Below are 9961 nucleotides of genomic sequence, written 5' to 3'. Positions count from 1 at the left end.
TGGATTAGCATTACAAGCTCCTTGTACGTCTTGGTCGTTGTCTTCGTTGGTGCCAGTAAGTCCCTGACGAGTCTGTAGACAGTGGGCCTACAACTGGTTAGCAGGATAGCTCTGCGCTTATCAGCCAGTTTGTCCAGATTGTCACCTGCCAGGTTGTTTGCTGTGAAGAAATAGTCGAGCCTCTCCACAAAGACTTCCGAATCATCACCATCGGTGAACTGCTGCAACGTACCAAGGGTAGTCATTTGCGCGTGAAGTTCCGTAATCTCGTCGCCAAATATTATGTCTTTAGATGCTCTGATAATGATTCCATGAGGCAATGAGTTTACTTGAACTGTCATGACCTTAGTCCTTTATTGATAACTCCAGAGTGAGGATCACACCTGATGGCCTGCCTTTTATACTGGGCCTGGCACACCTGTACAGGTAAGCTACAAATCTCCCACCGATGTGCCCCCTATGGCACACCTTGTAATAGTACAAGCAGTAACCATGTAGGATACATGACAATAACCTAATTAGCTTCATAGTGAAAACAAATAAAGAAAACATGGAGTCCAAGATAAGCATGATGGACTAGAAATTAGCCAACATCTGTGGGTTGAAAGCTCCGATTAATTGGTTGGAGAAATAAAATATCAAACAGAATATCAGCAGTTGGAAATATTTAAATATGAAATGGATAAAATACAGTTTAAATTAGTGGTGGACAATTATTTGTGGTGGGGGGCCATTTATCAAGTTTTGGTGAGCTGTTGAGGGCCACCCACCTATGCTCCTCCTAAGGTGTGCGGTTGCACATCAATTGCAAGGTCCTCTGCAGGCCATTCACCAGCTCCTGCCACTGGATGAGATACCGCATAGCCAATTTAAAGGGACTGTGCATGTTGGTGAGAGCAAAGTGTTAAATTGGTAAATTTGAAATAGACCAACTCATAGTGTTGATCATCACTCCCACTTCTAGTCTCACAATAATTTATAAAAATAAACTCAGGTAGGAGTCAGATAATATCGTAAATACACAAAATGTAACGTAAAATAGTAAAAGCTTCCATTACTAAATGAAAGAAATGATTGATCGATCGATCAATTATATGCAGTACTGGAAGTCTACGTGACTGTTCAGCAGAGTGCCTCGAATCTGCAATGCGAGAGGTGTTCTGTGTTTAGTGTGCTGAGTACGGGAGCCCGAGGATTCACAAGGCCAGGACAAAGATAGACGAGATGTAAAAGTTTTCAACTGGGGAAAGGCCAATTTTACTCAGCTGAGATGTGATTTAGCAAAAGTGGACTGGAAATAGCTACTTGAAGTGTCAGAGCAGTGGGAGTGTTTCAGAGCAAATATCTTCCTACAAAAAAAAAGTGTTGGACTCCCAAATCTAGAGCCTTCTGGATGTCAAGGAGCATACAGGTTAGGACAAAGCAAAAAAGGAAAGATTATGTGAGCTACCGATAGATAAATACTGCAGAACGCCTAGAGGAGTATAGAAAGTACAGGGATGATAACACCACATTGCTGCAGTGAATGGCAGATTCGATTTGCCAACCTCTGTTTTTGGTTATGACTCCCCTGCTGCTTCAGAGACAATGAGCGTAGGCCGTATTTTGCCTGCCACTGCTCTATATCTATCCAATTAACTCTTTGATGTATTCCCATTGGTCCGAGTCAGAGTCTATTTTAGCCTAATGGTGGGCAAAATATGGCCTGGTGCTGTATCCAGCCTGCCAATGGATTCAATCTGGCCCGCCAAGTCCTGGCTTTGAGCCCGAACGTCTGCAGCGGGGGGGGGGGGTCATAACCAAAAACAAAGGCTGGCAAATCGAATCTGTTGTTCGCTGCTTTAATGTGCCGTTATCACACCAGAAACCTCAGCTTCTGCTCCGTCCCTGCAAAGTGAAAGTTGAGTTACACACAGTTTGTGTCTTCAATTTCCATAAATCTGTGCAAACTTTCCAGATAAATGTACAATAACATAAATGCTTTAAATATATAAAATAGCGCCATTGGCAGTGTGACTCGGAATTGTAACAATCAAATTGATTGGAATGTTGTTTACTTAGAACTTTACTTAGAACTTTAAAAAAAACTTGCTGCGAGTTTTTAGCCTCAATTAATTTGAAATTAGTTCTGGGCTTGATTTAATTCTAGTGAGATATAAAATGCAATTTTTCTTTATTGGTGCAAATGGATGAAAAGTTTTTTACGAATTCTGTGAGGGTGCCGCCAGTCTCCTGGCGTAACTCTGGCGTAGACCCAGTTACACTGGGTTCCTGTTGTTTCTGGGAGTTTCCTCAGTAAAGAGTGGAGGAGCTACTGAGCAAAAATCATTTTAACATGTGATAAATAAAAGGGTGATATTAGAAAACAAAGCAAGGAAAAATACATAGGATGACAAAGGAAACAGAAAGAGAGTTTAAGTAAGATAGAGTATGAAAGAAGACTGATGAGCAACATAAAGGGAAATATTGAGGATGATTATAAGCATATAAGAATTAAAAGGATAGTAACAGAAGGGGTGACACCAATTAAATATGATCAGGCCCATTTTATATTTCATCATAAGGGAATAACTGTGGTAATTAATAATTATTTTTATACAGAGTAAGGTGAAAGTAGAACTGAGGAGAATGTAAAGGAGCCATTATTGGAGATGAATATTCAAAAGGACACTGTATCTAAAAACTTAATGGGACAGAAAGTAAAAGGTCACCACATTAAATGGCATGCATCCCAGATATTAGGATAGAGAAGCAGATAGCAACCATTATTTTCTAGATATCTTTGTGAAAAATAATTATGCGAACCATTGAAGGGTAACAGATATTGAATCCTTGTACAAAAAAAAGGATAAGTTAGGGAATTATAGACCAATTAGTCTTACCTCAGTTATGGGAAAGCTAGAGCCTATAATAATTCAGGTGTAGCCAGCAGGGATTAGTAAAGGACAGGTCATACTTGACTAATTTCATTGAATATTTTGAGGAAGACACAAAGGGCCCAAACTTGGTGAATGAGCCACCCAATACCACCCACAGCTGCCGAGGCCCCGCCCACAGCCGCCCAATACCGCCCACAGCTGCCAAGGCACCATGCACAGCTGCCAAGGCCCCGCCCACAGCCGCCCAATACTGCCCACAGCTGCCAAGGCACCATGCACAGCTGCCAAGGCCCCGCTCACAGCCGCCCAATACCGCCCACAGCTGCCAAGGCACCATGCACAGCTGCCAAGGCCCCGCCCACAGCCGCCCAATACTGGCCACAGCTGCCAAGGCACCACGCACAGCCGCCGAGGTACCGCCCCCAAAAAATGTTTTTGCCGAAATTCCTCATGTACTGCCCAGCTGCCGCCCAGGTCCCGTGCGGTGGAAGTTTCTTCAGGGAAGTACCGCAGGCGCAACTTCCTATCGCCCGCCCATGCCGGAAGTTCCAAAAATGGGATTTTGGCGGTCTGGGATCCTCCAAGATCGTGCTCCCGCCCACCAGAATGACCGCTGGGGAAAAAGGTGGTCTGAGCTGGCTGTAAATTGGGTGGCAGGTACAATTGCGCAGAGTGGTCCACAGCTGCACATCCTGGGTAACATCCATATGCTGCCTCATTATCAGAGGCTCAGAATGAGTTCACAGATGGAAATTAAACTGCATAGAAAGACTTCCCAGATGTAAATGAAAAGTACTCTGTTGAAGGGCAGGTGTGGTATAGGAAGCAGAAATGAGTTACAAAGTGCCTCATAAAAGGTTACTGCACAAGATAAAAGTTCATGGAGTTGGGGGTAATATATTAGCATGGATAGAGGATTGGCTAATGAACAGAAAACAGAGAGTCGGGATAAATGGTTCATTCTCGGGTTGGCAATCAGTAACCAGTGAGGTGCCATGGGGATCAGTGCTATTTACAATCTATATTAACAACTTGGAAGAAGGGACTGAGTGTAACATAGCCAAGTTTGCTGATGATACAAAGATGGGAGGAAAAGCAATGTGTGAGGAGAGCACAGAAATCTGCAAAAGGACGTAGACAAGCTAAGTGAGCGGGCAAAAATTTGGCAGATGGCGTATAATGTTGGAAAGTGTGAGGTCATGCACTTTGGCAGATAAAAATCAAAGAGCAAGTTATTATTTAAATGGAGAATGATTGCAAAGTGCTGCAATGTAGCAGGACCTGGGGGTACTTGTGCATGAAACACAAAAGGATAGTATGCAGGTACAGCAAGTGATCAGGAAGGCCAATGGAATCTTGGCCTTTATTGCAAAAGGGATGGAGTATAAAAGCAGAGAAGTCTTGCTACAGTTGTACAGGGTATTGGTGAGGCCACACCTGGAATACTGCGTGCAGTTTTGGTTTCCGTATTTATGAAAGGATATACTTGCTTTTGAGACAGTTCAGAGAAGGTTCACAAGATTGATTTCGGAGATGAGGGGTTGACTTATGAGGAAAGGTTGAGTAGGTTGGGCCTCTACTCATTGGAATTCAGAAGAATGAGAGGTGATCTTATCGAAACGTATAAGATTATGTGGGGGCTTGACAAGGTGGATGCAGAGAGGATGTTTCCACTGATAGGGGAGACTAGAACTAGAGGGCATAATCTTAGAATAAGGGTCCGCCCATTTAAAACTGTGATGAAGAGAAATTTCTTCTTTCATAGGGTTGTTAATCTGTGGAATTCGCTGCCTCAGAGGGCTGTGGAAGCTGGGACATTAAAATAATTTAAGACAGAAATAGAAAGTTTCTTAAACGATAAGGGAATAAGGGGTTATGGAGAGCGGGCAGGGAAGTGGACCTCCGTCCATGATCGGATCAGCCATGATCGTATTAAAAGATGGAGCAGGCTCGAGGAGCTGTATGGCCTACTCCTGCTCCTATTTCTTATGAGATACAGTAAAGGCTTGATGGAGATGTGCTATAAGGGTTTTTAGAACATTAAAGGCAGAACAGATTTTTTGAGACAATGTGAGTGTTCAGATGGTATGAGCTTATGTCAAAGTATATAGGCAATAATGAAATCATGTAAGGTTCTGTCAGGTGGGAGGATGTGAACCTGAGAACAACATGAGCTCACGTATAGAATATGGGAAAATATATAAAATGGACTGCAATGTCACTGAAAAAAAGGTCATAACCATGGTGGGGCTCAGTGATGTTGTACCTAAGATAATGTGGATTGAAGTGCAAGCATTAATGTGTGGCCTCCAAGTTGTGCAACTATCTCTCATTCAATGGTAGCTTTCCTGCATTTGTCACCCTTAATTGTCGTTGCGAGATAGCCTGATGACAGGACCCATTAAAGAGTCGCAATATTTGTGGCCGCCAAGATATTGCTCAGAGACCAGTACACCTGAGAGAGATTCGTCTGTTTCTCAGCATGTACCACAGATGATATAGAAAGATAGAAACATAGAAAATAGGTGCAGGAGTAGGTCATTTGGCCCTTCGAGCCTGCACCGCCATTCAATAAGATCCTTGCTGATCACTCCCTCAGTACCCCTTTTCTGCTTTCTCTCCATACCCCTTGATCCCCTTAGCCATAAAATTTAAACACTGAAAAAGAATTGGTGAACAATGTGTCTGTATTGAATTGTGCAGCATGGCAAAAAATTGTACATTATTTCCAAAACCAGTCAAGTGACAATTCAAATGAACCATGTGAAACAACTTCATAAAGGGTTAACAACATCACCAGCATCAACACCGAACCCTCTACCTGTTACATATGTAAACCTGTAAATACTTTGTTTAACCACCAGAGGGCTCATCCCCTGGAGTCCCAAGGGATCCCACAATCTCTTGGGAGTACCTGTCCATAAGGAGGCCTCACAGGCTGGAGAGGCATTCTGGAGACCGGAATAAAGGACTACGGTCACACGTTACTTTGAGTTCACAGTATCTGGTCAGATTCTTTATGCAAGACATAACAACTGGCAGTGAGATACAGATAATGAACCCCACCGCAACAATGCAGAAAAATCTGCTTGCTCCAGCGAAACCCACAGCGAAGTCGTACGATGATTTGTGCATACTGGTCCGGGAGTATCTAAACCCGAAGGAAAGTGTTCTGATGGCGCGGTATCGGTTCTACACATACAAGGGGTCTGAAGGTCAGGAAGTCATGAGTTACGTCGTCGAGCTAAGACGCCTGCAGGACATTGCGAATTTGAAGGACACTTGGAGCACATGCTCAGGAACTTCTTTATACTTGGCATTGGCCATGAAGTAATACTTCGCAAACTTTTGACTGTAGAGACCCCAACCTTGAGTAAAGCCATAGCGATAGCCCAGGCGTTCATTGCCACCAGTGACAATACCAAACAAATCTCTCAGCACACGAGTACTGTTGCAAGTACAGTGAACAAAGTAATGTTGTTTTCGAATGTAAAATATAGGGCAGGACTCACATGCCTGCAGCTGCATGTCCGCAGATGTCTCAGAGTCCACCATCAAGGGTGGTGAATGCAAGGCCATTAACACCTTTCTGGCGCTGCGGAGGAGATCATTACTTCCATTCATGCCGCTTCAAAGGTTATGTTTGCAAGGGCTGTGGCACAATGGGACACCTCCAACGTATGTGCAGGCGAGCTGCAAACCCTGCTAATCCTGCAAACCACCATGTTCCAGAGGAGGACAGATCCACGGGGGATCATGACGAACCAGAGCCTCAGACTGAGGAGGCAGAGGAATATAGGGTGCACACATTTACCACAAAGTGTCCCCCGATAATGCTAAATGGACTCCCGGTGCCAATGGAGCTGGACATGGGCGTGAGCCAGTCCATAATGAGCAAAAAGACTTTCGATAAATTGTGGTGCAACAAGGCCTCAAGACTAGTCTTGACTCCCATTCGTACTAAACTGAGAACGTACACAAAGGAACTGATTCTCATAATCGGCAGTGCCACTGTAAAGGTCTCCTACGATGGAGTGGTGCACAAATTACCACTCTGGGTAGTAACGGGCGATTGCCCCACGCTGTATGGCAGGAGCTGGCTGGGAAAGATACGCTGGAACTGGGACGACGTCCAAGCGCTCTCGTCCGTCAACGACACTTCATGTGCCCAGGTCTTAAACAAGTTCCCCTCGCTGTTTGAACCGGGTATCGGGAAGTTCCAAGGAGCAAAAGTGCAGATCCATTAGATTCCGGGGGCGCGACCCATCCATCACAAGGTGAGAGCGGTACGTACATGATGAGAAGGAGGGTGGAGATTGAGCTGGACTGACTGCAATGAGAGGGCATCATTTCGCCGATCGAATTCAACGAGTGGGCCGGTCCAATTATTCCAGTCCTCAAGGAATATGGAACCGTCAGAATCTGGGTGATTACAAAGTAACTATCAATCGTTTCTACCTGCAGGATCAATACCCTCGACCAAAGCAAGATGACCTATTTGTGACGCTGGCGGGAAAAATGTTCACGAAGCTGGACTTGACCTCGGCCTACATGATGCAGGAGCTGGAGGAATCATCAAAGGGCCTCACCTGCATCAACACGCACAAAGGTCTCTTCATTTACAACAGATGCCCGTTTGAGATTCGATCAGCCACGACGATATTCCAGAGAAAAATGTAAAGGTTACTGAAGTCGGTCCCGCGCACCGTGGTCTTCCAGGACAACATCTTGGTTACAGGTCGGGACACTGTCGAGCAACTGCAGAACCTGGAGGAGGTTCTTAGTCGACTTAATCATGAGGGGCTCAGGATAAAATGCTCGAAGTGCATTTTCCTGGCGCCTGAAGTGGAGTTCCTGGGGAGAAGAATCGCGGCAGACGGCATCAAGCCCACCGATTCGAAGACAGAGGCAATCAAGAACGCACCGAGACCACAGAACGTGACGGAGCTGCGGTCGTTTCTCAGACTCCTGAACTATTTTGGCAACTTCTTACTGGGTCTTAGCACACGGTTGGAATCACTGCACTCTTTACTGCATAAAGGAGATGAATGGGTATGGGGTAAAAGCCAAGAAAATGCCTTTGAGAAAGCTAGAAAACTGTTATGCTGCAACAAATTGCTTGTGTTGTATGATCCATGTCAACGTTTGGTACTCGCATGTGAAGCATCGTCATACGGTGTTGGGTGTGTATTGCAACAAGGTAATGAATCTGGGAAATTGCAACCGTTCTGAATGTATCCAGAAGTCTGTCTAAGGCTAAGAGGGCCTACAGCATGATCAAAAAAGAAGCGTTCGCGTATGTTTATGGGGTAAAGAAAATGCATCAATATCTGTTTGGACTCAAATTTGAATTGGAAACCGACCACAAGCCACTTATATCCCTCTTTTCTGAAAGTAAGGGGATAAATACGAATGCATCGGGCCGCATCCAGAGCTGCGCGCTCACGTTGTCCGCATACAACTACGCCATCCGCCACAGGCCAGGCACAGAAAACTGTGCCGATGCTCTCAGTAGGCTGCCATTGCCCACCACTGGGGTGGAGATGGCACAGCCCGCAGATTTAGTTATGGTAATGGAAGCATTCGAGGGTGGGCAATTACCTGTTACCGCCCAACAGATTAGAACCTGGACGAGACAGGACCCCTTACTGTCCTTAGTAAAAAAAACTGTGTGCTCCACGGGAGTTGGTCTAGTGTCCCGTTAGAGATGCAGGAAGAAGTAAAGCCGTACCAGCAGCGCAGAGATGAAATGTCCATACAGGCAGACTGCCTCCTATGGGGTAGTCACGTAGTGGTGCCAAAAAAGGGCAGGGACACTTTCATTAGTGACCTCCACAGTACCCACCCAGGCATCGTAATGATGAAAGCGATAGCTAGATCCCACGTGTGGTGGCCCGGTATCGATGCAGACTTAGAGTCCTGCATGCACAAATGTAATACATGTTCACAGTTAAGCAATGCACCCAGGGAAGCGCCACTAAGTTTATGATCCTGGCCCTCCAAACTGTGGTCCAAGGTCCATGCTGACTACGCAGGCCCATTCTTGGGAAAAATGTTCCTTGTGGCTGTAGATGTGTACTCCAAATGGATTGAATGTGAGATAATGTCGGCAAGCACGTCCGCTGCCACCACTGAAAGCCTGCGGACCATGTTTGCCACGCACGGTCTGCCTGATGTCCTGGTGAGTGACAATGGGCTGTGCTTCACCAATGCCGAGTTCAAAGAGTTCATGACCCGCAATGGGATCAAACATGTCACTTCTGCCTCGTTCAAACCAGCGTCCAATGGTCAGGCAGAGCGAGCAGTGCAAACAATCAAGCAGAGCTTGAAGAGGGTAACTGAAGGCTCACTGCAGACTCACCTATACCGAGTCCTGCTTATTTACCGCACAAGACCCCACTCGCTCACTGGGGTTCTCCCCGCTGAACTGCTCATGAAAAGGGCACTTAAGATAAGGCTCTCTTCAGTCCACCCTGATCTTCAACAGTACTAAATGGCTTACCCCTTATCCTTGGAGTATGTCCCCTAGTTCTGGACTTCCCCAACATTGGGAACATTCTTCCTGCATCTAACCTGTCCAGTCCCATCAGAATTTTATATGTTTCTGTGAGATCCCCACTCATCCTTCTAAACTCCAGTGAATACAAGCCCAGTCGATCCAGTCTCTCCTCATATGTCAGTCCTGCCATCCCGGCATCAGTCTGGTGAGCCTTCGCTGCACTCCCTCAATAGCAAGAACGTCCTTCCTCAGATTAGGAGACCAAAACTGAACACAATATTTCAGGTGAGGTCTCACTAAGGCCCTGTGCAAATGCAGTAAGACCTCCCTGCTCCTATATTCAAATCCACTAGCTATGAAGGCCAACATATCATTTGCCTTCTTCACCACCTGCTGTACCTGCATACCAACTTTCAATGACTGATGTACCATGACACACAGGTCTCGTTGCACCTCGCCTTTTCCTAATCTGCTGCCATTCAGATAATATTCTGCCTTCGTGTTTTTGCCACCAAAGTGGATAACCTCATATTTATCCACATTATACTGCATCTGCCACTCGTTTGCCCACTCACCTAACCTG

The sequence above is a fragment of the Pristiophorus japonicus genome, chromosome 1 (assembly GCF_044704955.1).
Source record: "Pristiophorus japonicus isolate sPriJap1 chromosome 1, sPriJap1.hap1, whole genome shotgun sequence".
Taxonomy (NCBI): Eukaryota; Metazoa; Chordata; class Chondrichthyes; family Pristiophoridae; genus Pristiophorus; species Pristiophorus japonicus.
The sequence above is the reverse complement of the archived record's forward strand: the minus strand, read 5'-3'. Positions refer to the sequence as shown.